The sequence below is a fragment of the Rhinolophus hipposideros genome (assembly GCF_964194185.1).
Source record: "Rhinolophus hipposideros genome assembly, chromosome: 1".
NCBI lineage: Eukaryota > Metazoa > Chordata > Mammalia > Chiroptera > Rhinolophidae > Rhinolophus > Rhinolophus hipposideros.
In genome coordinates, this window is record NC_138047.1 from 94453679 (window position 1) to 94472524 (window position 18846).

The 18846-nt window shown below is 43.3% G+C and overlaps 1 protein-coding gene across 5 annotated transcripts in view; it reads left to right on the top strand.

Annotated features, from left to right (window-relative positions):
* CCDC149 (coiled-coil domain containing 149) overlaps positions 1–18846 on the top strand; it is a 101182-nt gene that overhangs the window by 8118 nt on the left and 74218 nt on the right. For 2 of the 5 annotated variants that reach the window (XM_081062376.1, XM_081062378.1), the window contains exon 1: positions 6249–6316. The exons of the other annotated variants lie outside the window; for them this stretch is intronic. The gene's annotated coding sequence lies outside the window, so the exon portion shown is untranslated. Of the gene's footprint in view, positions 1–6248; positions 6317–18846 lie in introns of those variants that run through there. 5 annotated transcript variants of the gene reach the window in all.

Below are 18846 nucleotides of genomic sequence, written 5' to 3' on the forward strand. Positions count from 1 at the left end.
TGGTGATAGAGAGTAGGGAAAAGGCCACTATGCCATGACACGTTGTCATACATGCTCTGCAGAGTAAGGGGAAGTTAATTCAGATTGGGGGATTGAGGAAGCTTCTTGATGAAGTTGGCAGTTGGGCCAGGATTTCCGCAAGTGGAGATGCCTAGGAAGGGTGTTTTAGTCCGAAGGAGGGGAGGTGGCAGAGGTGGCAAAATGTAGGGCTTGTCTGGGAGATCCTAAATCGTTTGGGCTCTGGTTGGTGACACATAGTAGGGCGTCGGGTGTTGTTTGTTAGGCAGGCCTTGAATGCCCTGTTATCTGTACAGGGTGCTGGGGACCTGAATGTGGCCTTCATTCTGGAGGTGGCCAGGGACATGCTTGTACCCTCTGAGCAGGGCAGAAGTTGCCTGGATGCGTTGGGAAGGTAACTGATTTGCCAAGAGTGTATGTGAGGGGCTGGGTGGGCACGAGGATCGAGGAGGACACAGGAGCCTGCCTGTACCTGTTCCTGTACCTGTACCTCTGTCGCCTTGCTCTCATCCACTGTCACCCCACCTGAGTCTGCCTCCTACCCCTTCTTTGCTCCTGAAAATGCTCCTGTCAGGTCACCCAAGGCAAGCCTCTTATTTGCCGCACCCAGTGGTCTTTCTTCAGGGCTGAACCTATTTGACACCTGGCTGTGCGGCCTCTGACTCTCCATTCTTCTTTCCCTACACACTGGGCTTCTGCATCCCTCCATGTGGCCCCTGGACATGTCCCCGAGGCACCTCACACTCAGTGTGCCCTCCATAAAGTCATCCTCCCTCTGGCTCTGCCTTTCCTATCCCGCCTTCCCTTTTTCCATCTCATCTCAATTAACATCACTTTGATTCTTCTTCCCCACTTATCCGACCCACCAATTTAATTATGATCAGGGCCCGCATCTTCTGCTTTTGTACAAGTCCTCAAGTAAGGACTCCATGTCCCCACTCCCACTAGCGCACCACGGCCCAGGTTCTCATCCATGCTCCTCAGAGCATTTGCAGCAGCAGCTAAGGTCTTTCCTCCATGCAGTTACTGGAGTTATTGTTCCAAGCACGGAAGTGATCTCCGACTCCTATACCGGAAACTCTGACGGCTTCCCGGGTCTGCAGAGTGAACCCTGCTCCCTCTTCATCCCCAGTAACTACCCCGTATCCCCTAATGTTCGCCACCTCCCCCACTCTCCTTAGAACTCCTGCCTGTTACCAGATCATTCCATACCCCGAGGCATCTCTAAGCCTTTGCTTATCTCCTACTTTAAAGCCCAGCTCAAATATCATCTCCTCCACTTGAGCCTCAAGAGGTTCAGAAGTAGATGGTGTATTTCATTTTGGAAAACGATGTGGGGATTATTGGCAGGATAAGAAGGCAAGGTAATGTGGTTCCTGAGCATAGGGGACCCTCAGAGATGTGGGTGGTCCCCAACATCTAGCACAATGCCAGGCACATGATACTTTGCCGGTACTTGCAGAAGGAAAGAAGTGGGGAATAAAGAGAAGGGAAGATGGAAAGAAAAACTATTCACCTTGCCATTTGCGACATTCTCTCGGAGCCAGCCCTGCTCACCTGCTGGTGCGCCCTACTTCCAGCCTCTCCCCCAGGCTGATCATGGCCCTGAAGGATCTGGGAGTGTGGCCATACGGCCCCAGCACATGCCGGTGTCCCGGCCAGCTTTCTGGCTCAGACTGCAGTGAGTTTAAGAAGTCATCAAGCTCCAGTATTAGGTAGCGGCATGGTCTTGGGCAAACGTCCTGTCTTCTCTACTTGTCTGCACTTTAGACAGTGAGGCTCAGAATATCTGCTTTGTGTCTCTCATTTAAGGAGGACAAAGTGAGATGATGGGAGAGTGTGTTTTAAAGTCCCCAACCCTGCACTGCTGAAGTGGCGGTCCTATCCTTGCCCGGGCTGTAGGAAAACCCTCCCCAGACCTTCAGAGATGCTTCTACAGAGAGAGGTGATGTGTCAGCTGCCAGCTGTCAAGATGATGCCATTGAAAATTCATATTGATGGGGCACAGATTGACGTATCTGCTTGCTCTGCCATCTGCAGACCCCATGACCAAGGCAATATTGGAGGTGGCAGGAATGGGACTCCCTTTTTCTAGCCAGTTCCAATTTGCTTTTTAATTTGCTCCAGCCTGGTGAGTGCTGTCAGGGTCAGTCTGTAACCTTTTCTTCTTTCCCAACGGTCTTCAGTGTGGCCAAACCTTCCAGCACGATTGTAGCTACTCAGTCAATTTCTGAGCACCGGCCGTTCCCGCAGCCCCTTCTGCACTCCCCTTGTTCACCTTCTGATTTTGTATCCCTCTTACTGTCTCCCAGTCCTATCTCCTGCTCGAATGGTTCAGTCCCTTCCCATTCGTTACCTCTCTCTGGTCTTCAGAATCATCTGCTGACCAGTCTACTTTCTTCCTTTGTTAGGGGCTTTGAATAAGCCTCCTATTAGGCCTATGCTAAAGCTCAGGAAAAGCTACAGCACTTACTGGCAAATAAGTAACAGTAATCCCTTCCCCACTGGACTCTTGCAGGTGCCTCCATCAGCCACGGGCCTTCCTGCCTCCTGTCTCCTCCTTGTAGTTTTCCTTCCCATTCATTATTGCCTGTTCAAGTGACTGGAAGCAGTACTCTGGTCGTGACGCTTCCTTACTCAAAGACCTCCATGGCTCCTATTGGCTCTCACTTTGGTTCAGACTGTGTTGTCATTTAAGGCCTTTCTTACTTTCATTCTAACCAGATGTTCTAGCCTTATTTTGTATTTTTCCTTTTCACATGTCCTATGCTCCTGGCAAACAGAAACACTTCCGGTCCCCATATACCTGGCCTTTGGTCAGGCTATGCCCTCTGCCTGGAACTCTTGTTCTCTCACTTCTCACTTCTTTCAAGGCTTGGTCACGACTGCCTTACCCCTAACTGAAAGCCCCTTTGCCTTCTGCGATCCTATAACATCTACTGTGTTTCCCCAAAAATAAGACCTAGCTGGACAATCAGCTCTAATGCATCTTTTGGATTAAAAATTAATATAAGACCTGGAATGTTATATTATATTATATTATATATTATATTATATTATATATTATATTATATTATATTATATCCTGTCTTATATTATAGTAAAATAAGACCGGGTCTTATATTAATTTTTGCTCCAAAAGATGCATTAAAGCTGATTGTCTGGCTAGGTCTTATTGTTGGGGAAACACGGTAAGCACACCTCCGTGACCAGCGTCTTCCTGGCCGCCTGACGTTGGAATTATGTTCTTGCCTCGCTTCTAGCCTGGAGTTAACTCAGAGCAGGAAAGGGCTGATTCATTTGTGAATCGCCTGCTGTGCCCAGCGCAAAGTCCTGTGTGTAGTAAAAAAATTTCAAAGAAATGACAAACCTATTGGGCTCTCAGTTAACACTTGAATTGAAAAACTACTGAATTAAAACAAGGACATCCTTTTTTTTTTTTTTTTTTTTTTTTTTGTCATAAACCATTCTCATCCGTTTCTTTCCCCCAAAGTCTCACAGCTCTTCTGAGTTTCAAAATATAAATTGTGATATTTTAAAGGTAGTAAGTCAAATCTCCTTTAATAAGCGCTAAGGGATTTATGAATTTACTAGAAGTCAGTTTCTTCCTCCTTCCCTTCTTTTCCTTCCTTTCTTCCAAACTGGAATTTTATGGTATTAGATATACTGCTTGAAAAGAGTTAGGCAGAAGCTGTGGGTGGGAAGTCATTGGGTTATAAAGAGTTCCTTTGTATAATGGGCTCTGACCTGTGTTGTGTGTCTGAACATGCGCCAGCCTTTCACATTGCTCTGGACCGGAATTTAAGTTTGCTCAAAGGATATCTGCCAGCCACAGTTGACTCTCATGCAAAGAAATTGTGTAATTTCTTCGGTTCCTATGGTCATCTTCTCATCATGAGAAATAATAAAAAATAACTCCTTACATCTGTTTTTCTTCCACTGATATTCAAAAGGATTTACTATGTCCCTGGCACTTTGCTAAAAGTTGGGGTGCAAAGTCCAGCAGGATGTTGTCACGTTCCTCTGCATTCCCTAATCCAATCCTTATAACCACTTTGTCAGAATGAGTGGAGGGTCCTCATTTTATAGAAAAAGAAACTGAAATTCAGAGCCCTTCTTTATGATTATTCCTCAAGAAGCTGGTGTGTGGAGGTAGGCCTTTTAACTTCAAGTTAGGTGTTTTTCCCACTGGGAGCCTTGGGTTCAGACCTTTTGCCTGCTCATATCACTCTGACCTAGCTATAAACCCATGAACTGAACTGAAAAATGACTTTTGGGGTCTGGTTCCAGATTCCTGGCCAGACTTCAACATGGGCTGGAAGTTGAGTGAGAGTGGTGCCTGGAGACCTGCAGATGTGACCATATCTTGAAAAACTGTCAGGACACCACCTCTGCTGTTGTAGGCTGAAGGCAGGTGTGCCTGGTGACCCAGACCCATCCGAGCATGGTGAGAAAATCTAATCATGCCAAGGATTCACCTCCCCACCTCTTCCTGTTTCACCCCCAGCACAGAGCGTTTCCTTAGGGAGCTGTGGGTCTGCCCATGATGGACTGAATCTGTGAATGAGGAGAGGTTTGGAAAGAAAAGTGAGTAGCTGATAAAACCTTGGATCATGGTAGATTCAACTTTAAATATCCGAGTAATAGGCATGAATTCATTGCATCCCTAAATTTAGAAAATATAGATGTATTTAAAAGAGAAACAAAACAAAACAAAAAGACCCCCAAAAAACCTAATTCCAGTACTCAGAGCTGACTGCTGTTTGCATTTTAGTGTATAATATTCCAGACATTTTCCCATGCCTTGATTTCTAAAACTGAGTATGTCATACGCCATTTTACTTTTTCATTCGTGTGACGTGAAATGCATGCAGGCAGTGAATGCTCGGTGTCATTGTACGCGTGCACGTACCGGCATAACCGCCAGCCAGATCAACATATAGAACATTCCTAGATTCCCAGAAGGTTCCGTTTGTCCTTTCCCAGTCAGCCTCTTTCCCAGGTAACCATTATTCTGACTTCTGTCACTGTATGCTGTTTTTATAACTTGTTCTTTTTCCTGCTCCGCAGTAAGTAGAGAATAGCTTTCGTGTCACTAACTCATCATCCTTATCATCATAACCATCGGTCATAATGGCAGCGTAGGATTCCACGGTACAGACAAACCATGCATTTGTTGGACTTTGAGCCTCTGACTTAGAAATACTGATAATATTGTTCCCCACTATCACTAAGCCCAGATGTCCGACATTAGGGATTCTAGTTAGCTCTAGAACTAAATAGAACTAAATAGGCTGCAGAGCCAGTGACCTTGAGGTTTTCCTGGGTTGTTTTTTTTTTTTTTTTTGCATGGCCTGCTTGTGTCTTCCTTGGCTTGCTCGTTTCTTTGAGTGCACGTGTATCATGCTGTATGTCCCACTGACCATGCGCTGGAAAGGGCACCTCACATCCTAGCATGCGGAACAAAGATTTTTCTAGGAGAGCAAATTCCAGGCAGCTGGTTCACCTCATTCCTCCACTTCTTTTAAAGAAATCATTTTTAAGAGAGGAGAGAAATTCACCAGACAGCTTAAACAGCTGGGTTCAGAGAAACGTTCTTTTCAGGTGACATTGGCGGGTTAGGAAAATAGTTGTTTTGGTTATTGGAATCATGCGTGAAGACACTGAGAAAAATTTCACTTGTCTCCTGGAAAAACTGTCCTACTCGATGCTGAGTGGTTAAGTCTTAATCATGTGGGTATTCACCACACACATCTGGGACACTTCCCCCATTTCACTCTCAGTTTAGCTTTTGGTTATTTTACTACCACTATTATTATGACCACTACTCTGATTGCTACTACTACTCTTGGTAGCATTATTATTACTAATAGCAGTAAAGTGATTCTAATGTTTTCCCATTTATTAAGCACTTGTTGTGTGCCAGGCACAACATGAAGTATTTTTCATATAATGTTCAGTTCAGGTATGTATTTGAAGGAAAAGGGAAACCTTTTATTGAGCATTTTTTAGTGTACCAAGTCCTATACTGGATGTTTCATATATGCAATTGCGTTTATTCTTCACCACAGCCTTGGGAGGCAACGAGGGTTACCACCATTTTGTAGCTATGGTCAATAGAGCTGAGAGATGATCAGCAAACGTAAGACAATATGTGAGTAATGCAAGAGCTGGGATTTGAACCCCAGGATCTTCTGATTCCAAAGCCTGTGTTTTTTCCCCTCTACTACAGCCTCACTGAATGAATGAATGAACCAACCAACCAACCAACCAACCAACCAACCAACCAACCAACCTGGTACAGTGAAATACTCATTTTTAGGAAGTGTGTATTTTGACTTATGGAGCCAGAATGAAAATATTCTTTCATTTAAATTCTATTTAATACCTTTATATAGTATTTATAGACTTTGTGTTGTGGATATCCAATGTCACCTGCTGGTTTCCAATGTGAACTCAGTTACATATCTGGCATTGTAAGGTGCCAACTTTCCTCAATGTCAGTTGTTTGGGCATGTTGGCATATTACTTAGGATCAATTTTAATGTACTACCAGAAACAACAGTGGTTCAAATATGATAGACTTATCTGCATTTCTCTGTCAAGCACAATAACTTTGGAGGTAGGCAGTGTAGGGCTGATATGGCAGCTCACGGTCTGTCAGGGATCTAGGCACCTTCAGTTTCTCTGGTCTGCCACTCCATTCTAAGCATGAGGCTTTCCATTTTGTGAACCAAGATATTGCATGACGGAGAAAGACATAAAACAAAGTGTGCCCATCCCCCGAAGGAAACTTCCCAGAAGTTCCACAGGACACCTCTGCTTCCATCTTATTGGCCAACACGTCACATGTATGTAAGGGATCATAGCATGACTGATCTCATGGGGTCTCATTGTGAGGACCAAAATGAGCTAATGCGCGTAAAATGTCCAGAGCAGTACCTGATACACGATACATGGTAGAGGGAGGTCTGCCGTCTGTGTTTTGACTTATGCTTCCCTGGTCATATCCGGGACCTGGGTCCAGCAGGCTGGGTGGAACTTGCCCAAGGACTTGTTGTAACTACTTAGTCTTTGTGCCTCCCACACAATGTGGACAGCACCCAGTCCTGAGGAATCCATGAAGATGACGATTCTGGATGATGATGATGATGATGGTAAAGATACCTCTCAGTAAATGCCAGCTACATGCTGGTTACTGGGCTAAAGACCTTGTTTCATTATCTCCATTAATCTTCTCGTAAACCCTGTGACGTAGATACCATCATAGTCATCCTTTTGCAGAATTGGGGTCTTTGGCTCAACAGGAGATGGATTAATTTGCTCAAGGTCATTCAGCTAGATGTGGCAGGCCAGGGAATGAAATCCAGAAAAGTCAGACCGCCACGTTCAGGGTCTTACGTGGGATAGCCACTGCTCTCCCTATGCTTGTAGTTCTCTTTGCCTCTGAAATTTCTTTTCTTTCTGAAGTGGTCAGCCTGATGACATAGTCAGTACTTTGTCTTGATGCTACTATCTGTAGTGATCCTGATTATCACTGAATTTTCTTTACTGAAAAAGAAGTGCCCAAAGCGTGACATGACCTGCATCAGTTGATGTCTGTGTGCCCTTCTCCAAGGAATTTTTTAAGTGTCACGTCTTAATTCCATACTTGGAGAGGAGTAAAATGGAGCAACCTATTTTATTGTCATTTAAATGCTCTTCTGATGAACTGTGATGATCTGGAGGTAATGGTGGTGGTGGACAAAATGACTGTCAAGGAAAACAAGTAAACTTCTGCCCAATATTGTCTTGTGGTCCGTTGGTGAGCTGTAGCCAATGAGGATTTCACCATCTTCCTTGAAAGCCATAATTAACTCAGGTCACTCACGGGAGCCTTTGCTAACATAATCAACCCATTTGCACTGTTATCACTCAGAGAAAGAGACCTGGACAGAATCCTTGCCTTAAAAAGTGTTGACAATTTAACCTGTCCTCTGAAATCTCCAGTGATTTGAATCACCAGGATCGCACACCCACCCGTGATCCAGAATGAATCTCCACCTAACTTTATGCTGTCAGGCTGAGGTCTGAACTGACAGTTCTCACTGAGGAAAATTTCTTAATAATTAGTACTGCCTAGAGTTGGTGGAAAGTAAGCAGGATGAAGCTGAAGTGCAGGAGGAAATTAACGGTTCTCAGAAAAATATGAGCAAGTTGTAGAGAGAGGGCAAAACCAGCTCCCAGCCACCAGCTTCAGCTGGGGAGACCTTCATCCTGGATGCGAAATTTGGGCCCCAGAGGCCCTTTCGGAAGACTCTGTGGTTCACATCCAGAGAGAACCACAAGCTGTAATGATCATGGTTGATTAGCATCTTGGCATATGGTGGTAAGAGCTCTATTTACTTGGATAATTAAAGTGGTGATGGATTTGCATGGCTGATTTCAAGATCTCTAGTCTGCCGATGACTGCCTTTTGGGGCTGCTGGGATGGAACACCTCCTTGCTTTAGAGTATCTGCACCTGACTCAAGTATCCGAGAGATGGGAGCCCAGGAGTATTTCCACAAATGCTCCAGCTTGAGTTGAATCCTCGTCTTGAGCGCTCTGGCCCTCTCATGAATTACTCACCCCAGCAGGGAGATAGTTTTCAGAAAAGCAGATCTTAGGATCTTAGTAGGAATGGCGATTGTTTTCTTTCTCTGAATAGCACCGACACAGTTCTTTTGAGTGCTATGATAATTAAGATCGGTGCCTTTAGGATTTATTGAGTACTTTTTAATGTTCTTTTTTTTTATTTTACATGCGCTATCTTACAGAATCCTTAGACTCTTCTGTGAGAGAGGCAGGACACTGTGGCAGAAAAGGCATGGGACAAGCCTGGGATCACATTTCACCTTTGCCACTTACAAGTTGCATGATTTTTTTTTAAATTTCTTAGAGCCTCAGTTTCCTCATCTGTAAAAGGGAATAATAACGTTGACCTTTTGGGGTTGTGATGAAGTTTCATGATTTATATATGTGAAATGCTGAATCATGTTTGAGCACTGAGTAGCCTCCAAAAATGGTACTGGTTACTCATATCATCATTTATAGAAGAGGCAACTGAAGCACAGAGGGGGTGAGTGGCTTCTCCCGGCCCAGTGGTAGGGGATTGCAGTGAAACCCACATTTTACTCTAAATCCCAGGTGCCACACTGTTTCTACTAATGATGCCATTGTCTCTGTATCTCCTGAATACCTTTTGTAAAGGACAGTACAGAATCAATCCCAGTTTGGCAAATGCAACCCTTTAAAAGTACCTCACATATAAAGTGGAAGCACAGCTACAGGTCCCCTCTGCCCCAGGGCGTTTGGGGGGCAGATCTGAGGGGTTAAGAGCTAAGAGACATGCAAGAGGGTCCTGTAGCTCATCCATAGTGGGGATATTAGGGTCTTTATGTAATTTCTTTTTTGAGACAAGGGGAAGATGAGCCCCTGCAGGTTGACAGCTTTTAAAGACAGTTTGACCAAAAGTTATCCATGGCTCCCTGGCTTTTACTGCTACCCAGCCCCCAAGAAAAGCCCTCTGCAACTGAATCAAATTATCATGTAATGAAGTAACCAGAGAATCTATCATTACATGCCACATGTGACTATTATATAATATGTGATTGCATGTGCGAGGATTGGTGAGTGAGCTGTCGCCTGTATCCCGTGTACCCCAGGCCCCTGTCTACCTGGATGGAGAAGGGAGAGCCTCAGGTGCGTGGGTAATTTTAGTGCTCCATCCTGAACATCTGATCTCTGAAACAAACCAGAACTGCACGCCCCACCATCAACATCTCGGCCCGAGGCAAGGTCAGATCAGCCTAGCAACGTGGAGACGGCAAATTCACCTTAGGCAAGCAATAGTGTTTAAAAATATATGCTCTCTTCAGTGAATGAGAAGGGGGTTCCCAGCCCTTTTATGGCCAACTACAAGGCAAGCCAACCTTTCCCCCTTATGCTTCCTCCTCACCTCTATAGGCCATTCTTTGTAGTGTCAAGACTGGGAAGATGGGGAGGAAAGGAAAAATAACCGGAGTGAAAGGATTGAAATAGATATTCAGGCAAACCTTCCTTATTCAAAACTTCATTTAACCAACACTGTCAGTGAATTCCACATACCCCCCAGCTACTATAGTTCACATTACAAACTCTTCCAATTACCTGAAATCTCACTTAACTTAAACCTCAGCACATCCCCTGGGGCAGTCAAATAATCAAAGTTTGCCTGTCGAAAGAAATACTGGAGAGGGCAAGCCGCCATGATGACTCTGAGAAAGATTATTTTAAAAAAAAATTATCTTAGAGAATGGCATTAGAATTGTTAAGTTACCAACTTGAAATTGCTGTAATGTTATCTAAAAACTACAGAGGTGAACACAGGTTTAGACAAGGGTTGCGGAAATGCTCAGGAAGCTGTACGGTGGGAGACTGGGGTAGAGACTCAGCTGGAAAGGAATTCTAGGGAAGGCGCTGGTGAGTTGTGTTGCTTGGCGGGGATTGCCACGGGCGAGAGGACTTTGTAATGCACATCAGCGTGTGATTATCCCCACGTGGCATTTGACATTGTAGATGCCCACACTTGGACTGGTGAGTTAAGGATACGTGTATCTCCAAGTGACAGTCCTGTATGCCTATCTGGAGGGGTGAAGACTTTCAAACATGAAGGTGGCGAATTGAGTCTTGTATGCCCATGTAGGGAGGTGTTCATTTTAAGCAATAAAAATGAGGTTAAATACAAATGTCATTTTGATAATCCTATAGGAGCTATCCTATGACCTCTCCATACACATCGAGTTTATGTAACTGGACTTTTTTCCTTAAATATGACACTAAAATGGGATTTAGAGATTTAGGCTTACTAATAAATCGATGGCTATCTTACTAAAATACATACATATGCCTAGATATTACAAATATAACGTATAAAAGGTACATACATGTTTTCAGTTTAGTGAGAACTGAAATTTATTGAGCACTCACTCTGTGTCAGGAGCTGTGCTCAGCTCTGGAGATACAAAGGTGAATGACCCCGACTGCAAAGAGGCCTCAGGCTGTGGCGAGGCAGACAGGTGGGCAGGTGGATGTGATGCAGTATGTGGTAGTTTAATAAAGGTGTTCCCAGAATGCCACATGGCTGCCAAGAATCAGCTCTTATTCTGCCCATGGGGTGGCAGCGGGCTTCATAGACAGGGACTTGTGTGTTGGGTCCAGGTCAGGATAAGGAAAGAGAAAGGGAGGAACAACAAGTGTGGGGTAGCAATGAGGTCAGTCTGCAGGGAAAGTCAGAGAGGTGAACTGCAGTCACACATTGCAGGGCTCTTGTTTGCCAATCTCCTCATGAAGACATTTTTAAAGATGAGTGGCAGGACTTAATCTGTGGTTTTCAAAGGGATTGGTACCTGGACGAGACAGGTAGGGAGACAAGAGGAGGCCGTCATGATGGTCCTGGCCAGAGATCACTGTAGGGCTTCTGGGAATGGAGGGCATGGTTTATTTGAGGTTGGAGACATTGTGTTGATTGTTGAATCCTGTTTACCTGGAGTTGCTTATTGGATGGGCAAGGAGGTCTTCCTGGGTGGGGAAGAGAGGAGAGGGTAGGAAGATGGCAGTAACAGAGTAGAAAGTAGAGAGGGACCAGGGGAAGATGCCCCTCTAAGAGTGAGTCTGAAGTTGAGCAATTTCTCAATTATTCCTGAACATGAACCCTTCAGCCATATGTGCTTATCATCACACTGAGAAACCTTTCTGGATTAGCAAGCCATGTTCTTGCAGCGGCTAATGAGAGCTAGCCTGATCCCATCAGTAAAAGTCTCCAAGGACTTGTTTGATGCAGAGGGTCACTTGGCAGCGAGGTCCCCTCCCTGACACCCTACTACCTTCATCTCTCTTAGCAGTTATCTGGTCATAAAGCCATCCAAATAGTAATGTAGTATGTCAGATAGTCATTTAATTATTATGATCTTCCTTGTAGCAATTATGACTTGCTTTATTGCAGATAACAGTAAACGGGTAGATAAAAGCCACTCAGTAGTGAAAATTGTGGGTTTGGGTTCTTAAGATGATAAGCGCAAGGCTACCTTCATGGTATTTGCTAGCGGGCATGAATTAGCATCGACAAATGAGTTACGGGCTCTGCTTTAAAAATATAATTGAAACGCAATTCAAAAGAAAACTGTTTTTGAGAGGATAATAAAAATATGTCATGATATCTAGCATGCATGCCGAAGACTAGGCATATTTTATGAAGTTTATTTCATTTACGTTTCACTGATTACCCAGTCGACTTGATGTATGGTTTTTTTCCTTTCTCCAGGTGGTAGGTGTATACCCCACAGCAGCCGTGTAAACTTTACCGCTGTCTGTGTGTTTCTGTGCATGATCAATAGAGGCTCCAAGATCAATTAAAATAAAAGGAATTGTTATTAAATGCCCAGTGTTTCTTTTTCAACCTTTATCCATGAACCACTAGAAGGAAATTTTTAGCATGGTTGAGAAATAAGCTCAATGGAATGAGTCTACCTAGGTTACTTTGGTGAACAGTTGTTATTTTCTCAGTTCCCAGCATTCATTTCTCTTTGTCAACTGCACCCCAATTGGGAGGGTGTTACCACTGGATATAATCTGGAGGGAAGATTGAGAAACACCATCTGTGTGTCCTGTTCTTCGCCAGGCAAAGGATGGCACGTAATCTGCTATAGGCCAGTTGGAGACACCCTCGAGCAGAGAGACAAAGAGATGGAAACATAATGGGGTTCAGCTCTACTTGATTCAGTGGCTCTGCCTGGACCTTTCTTCACTGAGGCCCAGTGGTCGCTGGTCCTGCCTCCAGCCTCCCGAGTAGGCCGCCTCTCTGTCTGCCTGTTCCTAAGTCTACTCTGTCCTCCTGCCTATTCTCTGAGTCCCAGTATCTTTGCAATACATTCCTATGTTAGAGTGTCAGTTACTGTTGCTTACAACCCAAAGATCCTAACTGATATACGAGAAACCTGTCTGGCTCTGTTGCTTATTACCTTTATGCTAAAGGATAAGTTGACCTCTTTGAGCTTCATTGCCCTCATCTCTAAAATAGGGCTAATCTACAACTCATTTCATAGAGCAGCCATGTGGATTCAATATGATATTTCAAGTAGAGCATTTAACACAGTTTGGAAAATAGTAACGTTCTCTAAATAGTGGCTGCGGCACTTACTATTATAATCAAATAAAGGTCTTTTCCTCATGAATATTGTTCCCAATTGTGCCTGGCACATAGTAGACATTAAAAAAATACTGTTTTCTTCCCTTTATCTCTCCTGAAAACAAACCAGACTCTTGCTTTTCTGGGGTTAGAGAGGAGAGCAAATACATCTGGCCCCTACACTACACATGAACTTAATAAGCAGAATTACACGTTGACTAAAGACTGAAAACAGAGACATAAGGAGAACCGAGTGTGTATCCGTTGGCTGGACCCGAATGACCAGAAAGTGGGACATTTTTCTGTGGTTTTTCCTGTTCAGCTCAGGGTGTGGTTGGGCCAAGTGACCCACTTACCCACTGATGTGATTCTGGTACCAGCTGCTGTGGCTGAGGCTAAACCCATGAGTGCATCTGGTTGCCTGTGCCTTATGGCACAATATTGTGTTAGGCAAGGTGGTAACAGACCCCACATTAAGAAACAGCAAAGCCAGTACGTTCTTTGTCGGCCTGGCAGAGCAGATCAAACCACAGGATCCAGAGATGTGTCTGCAAGTTGGGGGGCCTGAGCCCCAACCCCCTTCCCCTCCTCATGTGAGCAACCTCCATTCTGGCCCAGGTCCAACTTGCGGGAAAGACAGTAGTCACATCATGGAACAGTCTCTCCCTCCACATGATGTCAGGATGAAATTGTCTTCCTAAAAAGAGTTTTATGTCACTCCCCTATTCAGAGACCCTTAGGGCTCCTGCTTGCTAGAAGAGTAAAATGTGAACAGTACTTCCAGGCCCTTCTGACCTGGCCACCATCTATCTCGCTTTCCAGCTTATCTCACAAGCTTTTATTCCCACCGAATCCAGCCCAGCACACTGCTCACTGTTCTGACACTATGTCTTCTGGCGTCTCACCTTTGTGCTTTGCTGTGGCGGTTTCTCTTCCAGGAGTATTATTTGCTCATCACCACTACTTGTCACAACTTCCCTTATCCCCAAACGAAATGAATCTTTCTACCTGGTCTTCAGGATTCCTTTCAAATGTTCACCTCTTCCTTCAACTCTGTGAGTACCTCCTTTGCCAATTTGTGATCACTCTTTTAGTGATAAAAATAGTAGTGATAACAGCACACATATAGCACTTACTGTTTTCAGTGTTTATTCTTTTAATTCTCACATCAGCCAAATGAAGATACCATAACTATACCATTTAACAATTGGGGAAACTGAGGTGCAGAGGCCAAGTAATTGATCACATAGCTAGTGAGTGGCAAAGCCAAGATTTGAACTCAGCCATTCTAGCTCCTTCTGCCATGCTCTCAGGTGCTTTTCTCTGTGTTCTGGGAGCTTTGTTTGCACCTCTTTAGAGCATTTAGCAGACTATAGTTAGTAGCTATTAGTGAGCGATGACCAGGCTACTTATCATCTATTATTATCTATTTTGTTATAATAATTACTATTATTACTACATACAAGTCCCAGGCACCATTCTAAATTTATAGACATCTATGTCTCCCTAGCAGGAATGCATACCTTAATTTGGTAGTGTAGAGAGAGTGCTGAATTTGGAATGAGAAGAATCACAGTTTAGGTTTCAGCACTGGGTCCTGCCAGCCAGCCTTGGATAAGTCGATTCACCATTCTGAATCCCAGTTTTCTCATCTGTGGAATGAGGGGCCTGGCTTTGATCATTCCAGTCTTCACTATGAGTTTAAGAATCTGTAAAATGGAGACAATACCACATATCCCAAGTAGGTTGAGGCTGTGGTAAAATAATATATGAAGTTTTCTCATTAATTAGACATATATATTGAGCCACAACTATGTATGTAACATGGATTGTTCTCAGCACTGGGGATCTTGAATAAAAAAACAAACTCCATGCTACCATGGAGTAGGAGATGTTGAAAATAAACCAATAATTAGTTATTTAACTCAAGTAAAGTGGTAAGTGCTATGAAGGAAAGTAATAGTGTAAGGGGTTGAGAGTCTGGGTGTGGCAGACAGGGATGAGCTTCCTGAGAAGGAGACAGTACAACAGAATTTTTTTTTTTTTTTTAGTTTCAGGTGTACAAAACAATGTAATAGTTAGACATTTATACCCCTCCAAAAGTGATAACCCCCCCACCCCCAATCTACTACCTCTCTAACATTGTATATAGCTATTATAGTTCCACTGACTCTATTCCTTATGCTGTACTCCACTTCTTGTGATGATATATATATATATATATATATATATATATATATATATATATGTGTGTGTGTGTGTGTGTGTGTGATTATATATACATATACATATGTATATGTAATTATAGTTGACATTCATTATTGTTCAGCTTCAGCTTCAGGTGTACAGTGCAGTGATCAGGCATCTACACCATCCCTGAAGTGGTCTCCCTAATAAGACAAGTGTCCATCAGATACCCTACAAAATCTTTACAACATTATTGATTATATTCCCCAGACTGACTTTCGTATCCCCGTGGCAATTTTGTGGTTACCAATTGTGCTTTCTAATCCCCTCACCTTCTCCCTCATCCCCACCCTTCTCCCATCTAGCAACCCTCAGTTTTTCCTCTGTATCTCTGAGACTGTTTCTGATTAGTTTACAAGAGAAATCTGAATGAAGCCAGGGAACAAGCCACACAATCCAAGCTCAGGGAATGACAGTGCAAAGCCCCTGAGGTTGGAGTAGGCTTGATACAGTCAGAGACTAGCAAGGAGGCCAGTGAGGATGGACAGCAGTGAGCGGAAGGTGAGTGGAAGGATTGGATTCTGTTTTAAATGTAATGGTACACCATAGGGGATTTTGAGCTACCATATGCCACCATCTGTTTTCATTTAAAAAGCATCTTTCTCATTACTGCATGGAAAAGAGACTGTAGGTCAGTAGAAGCAGAAGGTTAGGCCCACAGTCCAAACAAGAGATGATGATAGCTTGCATGCGGATAATCATGGTGGAAGTGGGTGAGAAGTATTCAAATTCAGGATACGTGTTATCTTGTGAAGGGAGCACCCATAGCGTTTGTGGACAAATTAAATGACGACTGGGAATACGAGAGAAGAGACAAGGATGTCTCCAAGGGTTTTGGAAAACCAAACATGGTTTGTACCGTTTCCCAAGAGGGAAGGTTCAGGGAAGGGCAGATTCAAGGGGATAGATTAAGGTTTCAATTTAAGAATGCCTCGCAGATGTTCAGATGTCAAGTGCAGGTGAGAGGGCAGCGCTGCTGGTATCAATCAGCACAAAGATGGCAGTGAAAGCCACTGGACTGAATGAGATGACCTTGATGGCCATGGGGGATAGGGATATGATTTGAGTGAGCCAAGAGAAAAGGGCTAGGGCCTGAGTCACAACTTCCACAACTATGTGTGCAAGTGCTCTTTGAAAAATAAAGTATCTCGTGCCTGCGATTCAGCTGGTGAAGACCCTAGTGTGGTGAGCCTCTCATCCATCTAACATTGGGCTAGCCAGAACTCTTGGGGATATGGAGCTGGCTGATCACTGAGCAGACCTACAGGGAGCTTCTTGCACCTTAGCCATTGCCCATGGAATATAGCATCGAGAAGTCCCCAGGAAGGCTGCCGATCTTCCAAACAGGCCTCGTAATACTATGAAGTAAAATGCATTGATTTCAGTTACACGATTATCTCTAAGAGTGTCCTGTTAAAAGTATGATTTGACCCTAGAGGTAATATGTGGATCTGCTAATAATTTATTTGGTACCAATATAGAGTAGTAGAAAGAGCCTGGAATTTGTGGTTACAAATCCTAATTTGAGCGGACCGTGCGTTGTTAGTTATGTGACTCTGGGAAGGACAATTAATCTCAGGTATTTTGTCCATGACATGGGAAAAACAGTATTTATCCCACTTGTCATATAGTGTTAACTATCAAATGAGAGTGCTCGTGACAGTGTTTTATAAGCTTTAAAGGCTATAAAAATAATCTTTAATTTTGAGAAAGTTCATAAAACCAAATTTTACCATAGCACCTTTTGTTTCAAGCTCACAGTAACCTGTGGGGTGGGCAGAGCAAGCATTAATTAATCAGAGTTGTACCTCAACGCCCAAGAACTGGCTAATTATTTCCATTACACACTGGCCTTTATTTGGGTGCTTTTTATACCTACTCATCGCTCAAAACTCATTTCAAGCATCATCTCCTCAGTGTAGCTTTACCCTGCTGCCCAATAACCCACCCCCTTAGCCCCACTCTTGTCTTTCTTGGTGCTTTTCACTAAATATTTGTTGTTTGAATGAATAAATGTGTAGAGTGGCTTATTATAGAATGGTAGTTTTCAAACTTTTAAGATGGCAGTCCACCATAAATCTGTGAAAATATGCACAGATGTGTTTTTATTCCCACACATATATTCAAAAAGAAAAGTTCCATGAAACAATACTTACCTTTACTGCACGAGCAGTACTACTGCTGATATTTTCTGTTCTGTTCTGTATCCTTTTAATTTTTTTTAAGAAAATGAGGATTGCAACTGAATTGATTTCGCTCCCCAGACTGATGTATCATGACCCACAATTTGGAAAACACTGTTATGGAATAGGCTGGCAGCTGGGAACCTTGTTCTTTGCAATTGGGCAAGTCACTTGGGTTATCTGTGAGGTTTATTCGAGCTCCATCATTCATGCTAATTCTAAAGAACAAAGAAATCAAGGAAGCTGTGGGAATAGGCAATTCAGCATTATGGCAGCTTGAACATTTATTGCATATTACGTACTTTTAGTTTTTTTCTGGTCTCCATGAGGAAGTTGAAATCTAATAAGTGCTTAGGATTTGAGCACTTACTATTTGAGAAAGATTTGATTTTAGTCACATATGTCGTCAAGACTATGTAGAGATTTGCAAGGGTGACTTTCAAATAAAAGTCAGGTTCCCTCTTGAAAATCCTTGGGCCCCAAATGTTTCAGATGCAGGAGTTTTGGGCATCTGAAAGGAAATGCAATAAGCATACTGTGTAATTTTTAATCATCCCCAGTAGAGGCGTGGCCAGCTGCCAGTAATCAAACACATTGATTTGTCTTCAGCAAATGTGTGAAAATTCACACTAAATATAAATATTCACACGCATAAAGACCATAAACGACATCGGCTGAGGTCATTAACAGGCTATGAACACATTTCCAGTTTTTAGAACTTTGGGGGTTTCAGAAAAACCCATAAGCAGTTGTGGAAGTAAAATTTTGTTATCCAGGTATCATGTTTTTCGTTTTCAAAACAACAGGACCCTGTATCCCTTTAGGAGACCAATGTTTGGTTCAGTACCTAATACACAGAAGACACCCAGAAAATATTTGTTGACTGAATAATTGAGACCAACTACAGGTTAAAGAAAACTCCTGTTAGACCAAGCCGCTTTGAGAAAATAGCCCTCTAGTTTTTTTTTCTTCTGAAGTCCTCTAGTTTCATCCTATTTCTTATAAATGGATGGAAACCTTATTGCTTCTACTTGGCTCCCTCACAAGAGGAGAGAGATGCTTGAGGATTCTTTTGTTTTTTTTCCCCTTCTTTCAGGCCTTGCATCTGAGGCAAGAAGAGGCAGGCCCACTAGTTTTAGAGAGAGGAGATTGGGTGAAGAGATAAAGATTTTACCCATTTGTTCTGTGTCTAAAAATACCCATATTCAAAATT